Here is a 13,773-nt window from a genome sequence, read left to right as displayed (position 1 = left end):
CAATGGTGCTTCGGAAACAGTTCTTGTCACCTCTCCCCTTCATTCTTTGCTCTGTCATTGACTATTCATTGGTGTATTGATTTGCTCCCGATTAATTTCTTTTGGGTAACCAATTTTACTGATGAATAATTTCAAAAAGCCCGCAATCATATTGTTAAGAAGTCCACATCAGTCACAAAATGGTTTGAATATGTGTTTATAAGGAAAAGACAATCATCACTTTACAATCCAGTTTTGTAGGGTTGAGTTCATCAGCGGACCTAGGGGTGGGTTGAGGTGGGTCACGGCCCACCCCCATCCCAAAAAAATAATTTTTTATATGTAGAGTATTAATTTAAAAGTATTATTAATGATTTTAAGTCACCCAATATATATATATATATATATATATATATATATATATATATATATATATATATATATATATATATTTTAAAAATATTAATGTAAATATTAATTTGGATTTTATTATCGATGATTATAATAACTCGGTATACATATTAGTTCAAGTATTAGTGTAAATATTAGTTCATAATTAATTGAATTTATAATATTAGATAAAATTAGCAATTGAACTAGCATATATAAATATCAAATGACATAAAAAAATGGTTAATTAATATTTAATATTTTAAGTCCCATATTTTCACATTTGTCCAAACTTTAGTCTTATCTCATTTTTATTTTCTTTTTTTCCGTAAAAATAGCAAATTTTAATGCAAAAAAAATGTGAATTTTGGTCTTAAATTTGATATTTCATCTTTAAATTTAATGTTTGAGACAATAAATTACCGTTATGGCAAAAAATCACAATTTTTAGAGTAAAAATATAGACTTTTGGTACCAAAATTGTAACATATGAAAATAGAGGGACAAAAAAATTCAATTTGAAAATAGATTGACTATTTTTCGGTCCACCCACAATATTTTTTCTGGTTCCGCTACTGGTTGAGTTAGACTCAATACTCAATTCTAAGATAATATCGAAGTCTCTCCACGATTCGTTGGACTGTATACTATCAAGTGCGAGATGACGTCAATTCTAAGACATACAATGGACACACCCTAAAAAGCCTGCAATCAGCAGTAGCAGGGATATGTGGATCGCGCCAGATCATACCGTCTCAACCATAAGCTAACCCACGTTCCCAGGACAGGTGTCCAAGAGAGAAGGTCTAGGTTATCCTAAACAATAAACACCTCTTACATTCAATTCCTACTTATTGTTGGAGTGTGCAAGTATCACCTTTCCTTTACAACGAGGTTCAATCAACAACCCCTCATGTCTAGAGAGGATCCTAACCCATTAGAAGAACAAGACCACGCTAAATAAAAAGGATTATCACTTTATTTATGAAACGAGATGATAATATAGATTTGGTGTTTATATGTAAATATAGTTGTAGTTATTATATATAATTAAGCCAGCGAGGAGATATAGTTGTTATTTGTTAATACTCCCTCCGGTCCTTTTTATAAGGAACAATTTGGAAAAAACACACCGACCAAGGAACCTTCTCTTTCTTATTAAAAATTCTAAAATTTTACGTTATATTCCAAAACTAACCTTGGTATATTAATTTATCCTTGTCTATTTTATCTATTGTAATATAGGGAATATGTCACTCTAATTAATGCATAACTTTGGAATTGGTTAATTTGATACAATTTAATAAGGGTATAAATGGAATTGTAACAATAAATTTAATGATTGTTTCTTATAAAAAGGACCAAATATTTTTTCCAAATTGTTCCTTATAAAAAGGACCGGAGGGAGTACGATTTTAAGTCACACATAATCCAACTCAAGATCCGATCAATTATGGGGATCCTCATGTTTCGGATTCTGTCTCAAGTAACATATAAATGCTTGAACATGGAACTGATGGAAGCTTCAAACTTGCATGCTTTGGCGATTCATTTGCAAAAATATTTCAACACTCATTTAAAAATAGTTTAGGTCCTACTACTCTCTAGCCAAGGTCCAAATAGAACAGTTTGTCTACAATCTTATGGTCGTAAGATATTAGACTATCTTTGAAGAATTGCGATTAATTTATTTATAAAAAAAAAAAAATCAATAAACATTTGTCACAAAAATAATTTTAAAGTAATAACCACAAACTATTTTTTACTTCACTTACATTGGTTGTTAAATAAACTACTCTCAATTCTTTTAGAGTATCGCTTCAAAAAAAAAAAATCTTTAAGAGTATAATCCTAGAATTAATTCCTCAATTCTTTACCTGTACGTAAATTAGATGTCGTAGCATGCAACAATATAAAATCAATATATTATGTGCTCGTTTGTTTTGGCAAAAATAATTTTTATAGTGTATTATATTTTCGTTAAAAAAATTTAACAAATAATTTTTTTATAGAAGCTTAAAATGAAAAATTGTTTAATGATCTCTTAAAAATGTTGTTCATTTCATCATTTTGTTATAAATTTTTATGAATTATAAAATTTCAAAAAAATCTCTAAAAAAAAAGCTATTTAAAATAACTTTTAGTAAAAGTTATTTAATTATCAAGTCGAAAAAAATCTTGGAGTCGGATGTTGGAATATTTTACAATATTCCAATAATATTATGTGGGCAAATATCTTTATATAATTATATTAGCTATTTATCAATTAGGAGCCTTAATTGATTAAGTGATCAAATAAAGTTAAAAGGCTAATTAGATTTCTATTTAGAATTAATTAAGTCATTAATTAATTGGATATGGGCTCAATATGAGTGGATGTCAGGATGGCCCATTTCGGAATAATGGGAACCCTAATTGGTCATCACACTATATATAGGCTATGGTCCCCAATATACCGGACACACTGCATATTGACTCTTCTCCCCATCTGAAGAGTCCTAAAGGCATAAGGAGTCCTGGTTGAGGAAGAACCACAAGCCAACGGGTGTTCGTCATCCGATTCTGTTTCAGGTCAGTTCATATAATCCTTGATAAATCAACATGTCGTAGATCCTGTTTTATATACATGCTCATATGTTTATTTGGCTTCCGCACTAAAGTAAGATTATGGATTTAATCTTTATTGTTGAGCATGTTTTATACGATGAATTAGTAAATTAATTCTAACAAGTGGTATCAGAGCAGGTCTTCAATGTTTGATTTATTAAAATTAAAAATTATTTTTGCTAGTAGTTTATCGCAATATATTTTGTGTGCATTCGGTGATCGATTGAAAATATGTCGTTCGATAAAGATTTGGAATTTTATTCTGGTTCATGAAGTGATCGTGATATTGGATAAAATATTTTTCTTTCAATGTTAGCTTTTCCGTTTCGTTGACCGCTGACATATATGGGTTATGCACATATATTTATTTGCTACGGACATTTAAAATTGATTTGCAGGAAGTAACATAAAGTTTAATTGATGTCTATCAATTGGTTAAACTTCCTAAAGCTTGTTTTTATAAACTACTAGAACAATTGCAGGCTTATTTAAATTTTGGATTTGGCGTTTGTTTGTTACGGTGTGCATATATATTGTAACTTAAGTTTTCTTTTCATGCTTGCTAAACATAAGAATCGCTGCGTTAGCGATGGTTGGCATATTGTTTTCTTCGTTTGTGCTTCAATTGGCTATTGAAGAAATAAAGTTAGAATTTGTTTGTACCATACACGATTGTTTGGCAATTTTATTTTTATTTAATTTGGGAGTTATAATAAATAAAAATAAAATTACTTTTGAATCATGATTGATATTTGGGAGTTATAATATCAGGATAAAATCACTTTTGTAAAGGCTATGATTTGGTTTTCCTTATTTATAAAGTTTGATTATTTTCTAAAAATAAGGATAAGGATTTAGATTTGTTTTTGGTGATTCAGTTTTGAAATCAAATCTCTCAGATGATTCAGTTTGTCGCCTAAAATAGGGCATTGTACTTAGATTTGGAATTATATAATTGATTCACAAATTATTTTTGTACCTAAAAGATTGTTTTGAGATATAAGTCAACCACATCTTCTATATTTGGTTTTGTTCTCATATACAGTTATGTTTTCAGTTAATCAGCCAAGTCTCTCTCATTTAATTAAATTATGATAAAAAAACTTTACGGTTAAAATTAAATTTCAGCTGTGTTGAATATTGAAATTATGGTTTGGTACAAAGGTTTTAGAGACTCGGTTGATATGAAATTTTGAGAAATAAGGCATATGAAGATTTGGTAAATATATATTTGGGTATTATAGAAAGTAATAAGGATTCTCAAAATATTTTAATCAAATTTGGTGTGTACGGAAATTAAAGTTTTGATTCTTTAATATTTTTTTTGGGAAATATTGATTCTATAATTATTTGTTTAATTACAGATATATAAAGTTTTTGGTTTCCTTCTATTTTGGAAAATACAGTTATAGAATTCTATTTATTTATTTAAAGAATCATTGAGTACATGTGAATCAATTGTGGCATGAATATTCTTTGGTATGTATAAAGATTTAATTTAATTTTAAATTAAATATTTGATTTATAGCATGATTATGATGTTTGAGTTTATTGTTATAAGTTTCTACAATAATTTTCTTTTATCATGCTCTTTGGATATATTTCATGCTAATTTAGATTGCTTGTGAGTTTGTTCTCACACTAAGGGATGTCTTTTAATCTTGTGATTATCAGGTGACATCATAAGGAAAATGCCTACATTTTGTGGGTAGTGCCTTGTAAATTTAAGACTTTTCTCATTTGATTTAATAAATTGTCAGGTGATTTTGACTGTCTTGGTTGAAACAACAAGTTGCAAAAGTAACCTCTGTTGCGTAGATTTGATTCAGTTAGAATCACATAAGGATGTATAAAATTATTCATGCAAACTAGTTTGGTCTACCAAAAGGTAGACACAGTTCGGCCGAATAATTACATACATATATATTCAATTTATTAAATTGTCTAGTAATTTTGATTGAGTTGGTTGAAACAAAAAAAAAAAAAAAAGTTGCCTAAAGCAACCTCCGGTGCGTAGACTATATTCAATTGAAATTATGAAAGATTTAGTATGAGATTATTCATGCGAGCTGTTACAGTCGGCCAAAAGGAAGACGTGCAGTTTGGCCGAATAATATACATACTTGTGATGGTAAATGTGTAGTAATTATTAAGTTTATCCATGTGGGTGATGGTTGGTGTCAAAGACGCACATTATCTGACAGGACTTATTACCAGCATTTGATCATTACGTTGAGAGTACCGTTTGCAGTTAATTCTTACAATCAAAGATTGAGGATTGATGGTGCGTTTGGTATCTTGTTTGTCTTATAATTTACAAATAAAGAAGTGCACGTCTCTATATTAATTAATTGACGTGCCTAATAAAGTCGTGTTAGTGTAGATCCATACAAGTATTTAGTGAATTGCATTCACACATATAATGGTAAACATGTGACGATTATAAGAATTTATTATTTTTTTTAATATTGATCGTCAGTGTTTGATCATTGTCATGAAATACTACTAGCAATTGATGTTATTTTTTAAGGGCTTGACATCAATGGTGCATTAGGTATTTTGGTGAGTAATTATTTGGTTCTCTATAAACTAATATAGTTTATGTATCTGCAAAATCATGTTAGAATTTTAAGAACTTCTTAAAATTCTAGCGCTTAGAAATAAAGGAAGAACATTGTGTTCTTGGATCTAAACTTATGTTAAGATGGAGAAACTCAAATTCTCTCACTATTCGGTAACTTTAAAGTGAGACTCAAGTTTACAAAGTGAGTATACTCCAAATCACATAAGTCATATGGTCATAAAGTTTTGAGTTGCAGAAATATTTGAGGTGTTATTTGAGATGACATAATTTTTGTCATGTTTTTTTTTTTGCTTAAATTAAAGTGCTTCTAAAGCAATAAGGCGAAAAGTAATCTCTTATTGGAGAGATACTATTTCATTCAGATTATTAAGCAGAAAAAAAATATTATGAGCACATTATGTAAATTAATCTTGCTAAAGCGTTGTGGTTTCGACAATCAAGTAACTTGGTCGAAAATTTAGCATTTAGTATTTTATTTGCACAATTAGTCTTATAACTATTAAAGTTAGAAATGATTCTTTAATAGAACATTTCATAAAGTGTGCCATGAAGAAAATATTGAATCAAGAGAAAATAATACAGTGCTCATTATGTAAATACCTCAGAGGATAAAGGCAAATAAAGAACAATAAGAAATTATGATCTAAACTGACAAATTTTCAATGATGTTGAAAGACACATCAATCTAGTGGGGAAATAAGTCGGTGAAGAAACATGATTTTCAACTATTTGTTAGATTGTTGTTACTTTGTATTCAAAAGGCAATTTGGTGAATCATCATGTGAATTAAGTTTTGTTTTAATATTATAAATTCTTTATTATTATTTTAAATTAGAGATTCAATTTGTCTTTTAAATAAAAATACTATTATAGTCAATTCAGTTATGACTTGTGACAATCTAGAATTGTTGGAAATTTTGAGAAATATAAACTTTTGGCCCCATGTTAATGGATATTATGAGACAGAAATTGCAAAGTCTCTTGAAGATATTGAGTTTGGGGGAGAGATATGGTAAAAGAACAAAATTGAGTGAGGAAGAATTGGTTCTAAATCAATTCATATAGCTACTATTTATATAGTAAATTTGGATCCTCATAAGGACATTAGTGTTCTTTCTCTCAATTAAGTTAAGAGATTAATTCATGAAGATCAAACTCAATACCTTCAAGAATTCATGTTCGTTTTGTTTTGAAAACTCTATTAGGACAGTCACGACACTTGTTACTTATTATAGTTTTTGGAACTAAATAAGATGGATATCAAGATAGTGTTCCTTGATGGCAACATAAAGAAACACAATAAAGTGCAATCAGATGAAACTTTATGTCAATAGACACAAAGTAGATAATGTGCAAACAAAAGAAATCCATTTATTTGTTAAGAAAATTGTCTCTTATTGATACCACAAAAGTCTCATAAAGTGATTGTCTCATTTAGTTTTGAGATGTATATTATGGAGAGTTGTGGATTATACAGGTTCAGTGGGAGTATGTTTATATTTTAAATTTAATGTGTCGAATTTATTTTATTTAGTCAACAATAATATATGATTGTTGTGTAAAATCAAGAAATCACTAACAAAAGTTTAGTGACAAAAAATCTTGGGCACATCTCTTTTGTATTAGGCATTTCGATACTTAGAAATTATTCTCAATGTATCATTTGGGTATAACAAAAGAGTCGTATCAATAAAGTTGAAAGTAAATTCGACATGAAAGTCAATAAACTAAGGAATTGCCTTAATCATAAAGGGAGACTGTCTAGTCTCAATCATTGTCCAAAAGAAAATTTGGAAATTTAGAAAATAAAGTATTTTCCCATATGCTTTAGCATTGAGAAACTTATGTATGATCTGACTTATACGCATCCGGAAATAGTGTATACGATAAGATCATTTGGCAGGTACTTGAGCAATTCAAAATTTGAATTGTTAAAATGAGGCAACCATAAAGATTCTTATAGAGAACAATAATTTGTGCTCACATATCGGAGATCTAACAATTTGGAGATCATCAGGATGTTTGACTCTGATCCTTTTGGATGTCTATATATAATGGACATTTTAACTCAAGAACTGACTGTAAGTATTTATGTCACTTGGTTGCATAAAGTAAAAGTTTTTGAAAGACAACTCAAGTTATATTGTGACATAAGCCAGTCGGATAATGTTTCAACAACTATTTTATAAAGTTTGTCGACTTATTAGTTGTTGTTGAATGATAGAACATATAGAGATAAAGTTTATGCTAGCTAACTCACTAATCAAAGACGTGACACCTAAGGTCTTTCATATTATTTTTGTCAATAAGGATGTCTTGGATTAGTGGGAGTCTCTAATTTGTTATGTTCTAACTTTGGTTTTGATACTGATACAGATTTTGTTAAGGTTTTCTGCAGAAATAAAGTTTGAGGTTATTATTATTATAACCGGTTCTGTATCTTTTGTGCAAATATTGAATTTGCAAACTTCAGTTTGATCTCACTAAAGTTTTCAGTTGGACCAGTTGGAAATAGGCATGATTTAGAGATCACATTGCATGAAATTTCCATGCCACTCATCCATATCAGATCTATGTCGTCAAGTACATTGATGTGGTGGTCGTCGGGGTTCCGTCACGTTATACGTCAGTGACGACAGCCGCGGTGGTCCCATTATTGGTGTATGAGATGGACCAGATTGTAAAGTTGAAATCTAAAGATAAATAGCATTCGGATGCGCGCCTAAGGAACAATGATATAATTATAACGATATGTAGCCCAAGTGGGAGATTGTTGGAATATTTTACAATATTCCAATAATATTATGTGGGCAAATATCTTTATATAATTATATTAGCTATTTATCAATTAGGAGCCTTAATTGATTAAGTGATCAAATAAAGTTAAAAGGCTAATTAGATTTCTATTTAGAATTAATTAAGTCATTAATTAATTGGATATGGGCTCAATATGAGTGGATGTCAGGATGGCCCATTTCGGAATAATGGGAACCCTAATTGGTCATCACACTATATATAGGCTATGGTCCCCAATATACCGGACACACTGCATATTGACTCTTCTCCCCATCTGAAGAGTCCTAAAGGCATAAGGAGTCCTGGTTGAGGAAGAACCACAAGCCAACGGGTGTTCGTCATCCGATTCTGTTTCAGGTCAGTTCATATAATCCTTGATAAATCAACATGTCGTAGATCCTGTTTTATATACATGTTCATATGTTTATTTGGCTTCCGCACTAAAGTAAGATTATGGATTTAATCTTTATTGTTGAGCATGTTTTATACGATGAATTAGTAAATTAATTCTAACATCGGATTCCATAATTACAACCTAACCAAGATCCTAAACCAAATGAAGGACTATCTAAATATCTGAGAGTTCTACTGGCAAATAATACGAAAAATCATATAACCTGTTTTGGACCAGCCAACCCATTTATCCAAATGTTACCAAGCATAGGACAAGGGACTCATTCTCAAGATATTTGTGACGCATTCCATTCACATGGAGGATCAAAGACAAAACAATTATGCACGTATTCCACTATGTATGCAGACATGCATATTCATCCTTAAGGTAGAACATTCTTACCCAATTTAGCACTTTCTTTAAGCTTAAACAAATAGTGACTTCAGCGTTGGAGTGCTAATATTTTTGCAGGTATCTTTCCCCTTGATACTTGAAGCCCAAGTCACACCTCGATACAATCTAATTTAATCAATCACACTGGAAGCATATCCTGTTATGAACGTTAACGCGTGGTTCCTAACCAAAATCCATTCTCATCTCTCATAAGATCTCTATAACATGCATTCCTTGGGTTACCTAAAGAGTCATCCATATTAATTAACCTTAATATAATCATCAGGAGGGGATGCCAATATCTCACTTGTCTAAGTACATGATGATTCACATATTGATGACCAAAAGCGTTAACTATGGAAGAATGATAGAAACAATGCTATTTTTTTGGGTATCCTTTTTGGTATTTTGAAATATCAATTCATTCCTATTCCTTTCATATATCTCATAACAATGTAAAAAAAAGAGAGGCTTTGATCGCCTGAAAGCATAATGCATGAACCAAAGTTGATAGTCATATATAAAAGAATCAAGCGGATTTTATGAACTAAAATGGAGATAAATTGAGTTTTGGAGTTTAGGGTCAAGACAATAGATTATTCATCAATAACATTCAAGTTAATAGCAAAAATTGAATCTGACATTTTTAAAAGATATAAGTCAACTCTTTATCAATTTGGCCAAACTTCATTCCCATGCAAATATATTTAGTGCTAGATTATTCATCAATAGTTAGTAGCAAAATTTGAATTGATATTTTTAATAAATATAAGTCAACTCTCTATCAAGTTGGCCAAACTTCATTTCCATGCAAATATATTAGTGCTAGAAGATCCACTCACATATATATCATATAATTAATTTTACAGTCACCACCATTAATACTTCTCAAAGGCTCTCTCATTTACTAGTATACTCCCCTCCATTCCAAAATATAAGAATTCATTGACGATGACACGTATGTCCATACATAATTTGATTACGAATTTTTATACTCTTAGAAAAATACGGTCAAAACAAAACATATAGATAATGCATTTAGTCAAAATATGTACTCCCTCCGTCTTAATTTGATTGACACAGTTGACTGTTTCACGCATGCCGATGCATAACTTTGACGATTAATATTTTTAATTGTAAATATTTGATACTTTGACAATACTCATTGAGACGAATTAAACATCTTATATGCTAATATTTATTTTTGTTTATTAGTAGAAAAATAAGGTTAAAACAATATGCATGTGGGAATAGTGCACAACAGTCAACTGTGTCAATCAAATTGAGACGAAGGGAGTAATATATATCGGATATCTCTCTATCCGTGCTTTAACATTTAAGTTAGTAGTATTAAAGAGGAACATAGTACTGTCATTGCAAGTTTGCACAAAATAATAGTATTCAAAGTTCAAACTACCGATGAAATTAACGGTGGCAACAAGAAAACAGCCCGGTCGCCAACACGCCGTAACACTTGCGTAAACTCACCGTTGATGGCGTCACCCACACGTGAGATTACTATTGTCATTTTTCTCTCCTTTTATTTTATTTTTGTCTGTTTCTTTTATTTTCCATTTGCCTTTACTTTAACATCCATGCATGACCCCACGTTCTCACGTGTGGCTAGTTTATTTAACATCCATGCATGACCGTCAAAAAAAATATCTTAATGTAAAAGAAAATTTACTATTTAAATACATTCAATAATTAATGTATTTAATTTATATTATATATATATATATATTGGTGGCGTCTAAGGTGAGGGCTCTATCAAGTCCCTCACCGGTGAGGCATTTAAAAAATACCGTTGGATTTAATGGATGGTTCAGATTTCTTGAAATAATAATAAGAACATGTACATATTTTCACACACAATTTTGTCCTCGTTTCTTCCATTTTTACACTTTTTTTTTATTCTTTCTCTTTTGACAAAATTTCCTCCATTTTTATTACACCGTAACCTTTCTCCTTTCCTATTACACGGCTAGAAACTCCCATTTTCATTACTCGTCCAACTTTTGTCAATGAAACTTCAAGAACAAACACATGTGTCACTACCATAAAGTTCTAGTCATAACAGCAACACAAGGCTAAAGACCTCAATTTCGATTGTTCTTACTATGACAACATTGTTGTTATCGTTGTCCTCTTTGATCAAAAGGCCCCATTACAAATTTTGCTATAAATTAGGAAGACCCATCAAACCCTTTTTAATTTGTGGTGACACAAAAAAAGGAATTTAATGTGTAGAGATAAATAATGAAGAAGATGGAAAAGGTAGAGAGTGGGAAATTAGCAGTAGCAGAGAAGAGAAGATGGAAATGACGGGGTGGGAGTGGGGGGGGGGGGTGAGAAATTGCAGAACTGATAGTGGGAGATGTGAGACAAAGATCGTGTGTGAGAAGAGACAAGTGTTCTCAATTTTATTTCTAATAAATCTAAACCATTCATTAAATCTAACGGTATTTTTTAAATGCCTCACCGGTGAGGGACTTGATAGAGCCCTCACCTTAGACGCCACCATATATATTAGTTATTCAATATTTTTTCCGATCCTTAATATAAGAAAAATTTTATTTTTTAAATTCATTGAGAATCTAATGTATCTAGCCTATAATATGGACTAGATACATTAGATTCTCAATAAATCTAAAAAGTAAAGCCTCTCTTGTATTAAGGACTTGAGGGAGCAATAAATAAACTTTCTTTTATATTAAAGATTAGATGAAATATTTTTTTTTAGTCAAGTAAGTTTATTTACTACTTCCTCCGATACTTTTTACAAGAAATTGTTAACTTTTTCAATTAATTAAATAATTAATATATTTGATCTATAATATAGAGCAGATACATTAATAAACTTAAAAAGTCAATCGTTTCTTATAAAAAAGAGCAGAAAAATATATTACTATTATAATACAATTACAATATTTGTTCGAAACACATATAAATTATAAATGTAATAATTAATGTGTCACAATTTATTAACTAAACACTAAATAAAAGTGTTGGTTGTCACTTCATCTACAAACAAAAAAATACTACAAATTATTATATATGTTCAAACTTATAGACATACAAATTGTGATTGTTCAAAACTATGATTAATCGTGATTATATATGACAGCTTGTTATATTCGAATATTTATTTGTTAACTATAAATTTCAGTTTTTTCTATAAAAAAACAACTATAAATATCATTTTATTTTTTGTAAATTAGTGTATCCTTCTTGTGTAATTGCAGACTAATTTCATGATGTAATTACCTGAAATCTAAAATATGTTTAAAAGTTGACCTCTCTCAACTATTAAATGATTCCAAAAATCTATTACTTGTATCACATTTTGCTGGTTAAATTTAATTTAACCATCTACTAATTATTATAATCAATCGTGTTGTTGTTGTTGTAGTCAATTAAGAATGTGTCCTCTGCTTTCCAGCTCTTCCTTTCTTCTTACTATAAAGTAGTTTGTTTAATGTTAATAGTAGTAATATTTTATGGGTGTCACGCTCCGAATCTAACATTATTTGACTTTGTGTTTGACAACTACTCTAGTTTTGCAATCCCGATAACCCCTAATACTATAATTTTGTCACACACATTAACTAGTATAACTATATTAAATTAAACTTCCCCATACTTTGCGCCATCAGCATGAGACTTATGTTTGGTTGAATTTTCCTGTTTTGAATTTTAGGTATGGAGAATTCCATGCTTGACGAACCATGTTTCATGACTTGTTCCTCGTTGTGTTGTTTTTGTTGTTGTTTCATGCCAATGTCTTCCATGTGGCACATTATTATTAGCTTCAAGTCATGGCTCGTGATGTGTTTAAATATGTATGTATGTTGCCGTGTGAAACATATGATACTTGACTATGCATGATGTCAACTTCACACATGTTTCTCCCCTTTTATTAGACTTTTTTGTTCTTGTGAATAGTATATATCCGCACGTAATTATAGAGATTAATTTATTGAATTTAAGTATGATATATACTAAAAAAACGATAAAGCTCTTTCTCATGAAATTTATACATTCTTAGGATTGAATATTCGAAACTCAAAACATCTTATTAAGCTGAAAAGAGACACAAACTATTTCATCTAAATACTTTTAGTTGGGAGTTGGATTTAATGCAGCTACCGCATGCACGCAGTAACTGGTTTTGGCCGTCCGATCAAATTTTAAAGGGCTAAGATCAAATATTATAATAAATTATTAAATTTATGTTGCATAAATCTGAACAATGTAACGACCCGATTTTTAGTAAATCGATATTTTATATATTTGCATATATTTTGGGTTAGTGTTAAATATTTATTTACGCGACCTATAATTATTTATCGCGAACATAAGTTTGTGAGCGAAACCTTTGTCGTGTTAATGGGCTTGGGGCGTGTGAGAGCTTAATGGGCTTAGGCTATTGGGCTTGGTTCATGACCAATAGAGAGTGGTATAAGTAGCAAGTCAAAACCATGAATAGTCTCACAATTCATTTTTCATGAGAAGTTAGAAGTTGTAAGCTTAGGAGCAAGAACAAGCTAAGCTAGGGTTTTGGCTAGAAGAACACGAGCAAGGAGAAGAGATTTAGAGGCCAAGAATCATCGTTCAATCTAAGGTGAGA

This window comes from Trifolium pratense, linkage group LG1 (assembly GCF_020283565.1).
Source record: "Trifolium pratense cultivar HEN17-A07 linkage group LG1, ARS_RC_1.1, whole genome shotgun sequence".
Lineage (NCBI taxonomy): Eukaryota > Viridiplantae > Streptophyta > Magnoliopsida > Fabales > Fabaceae > Trifolium > Trifolium pratense.
Note: the sequence above shows the minus strand (reverse complement) of the source record.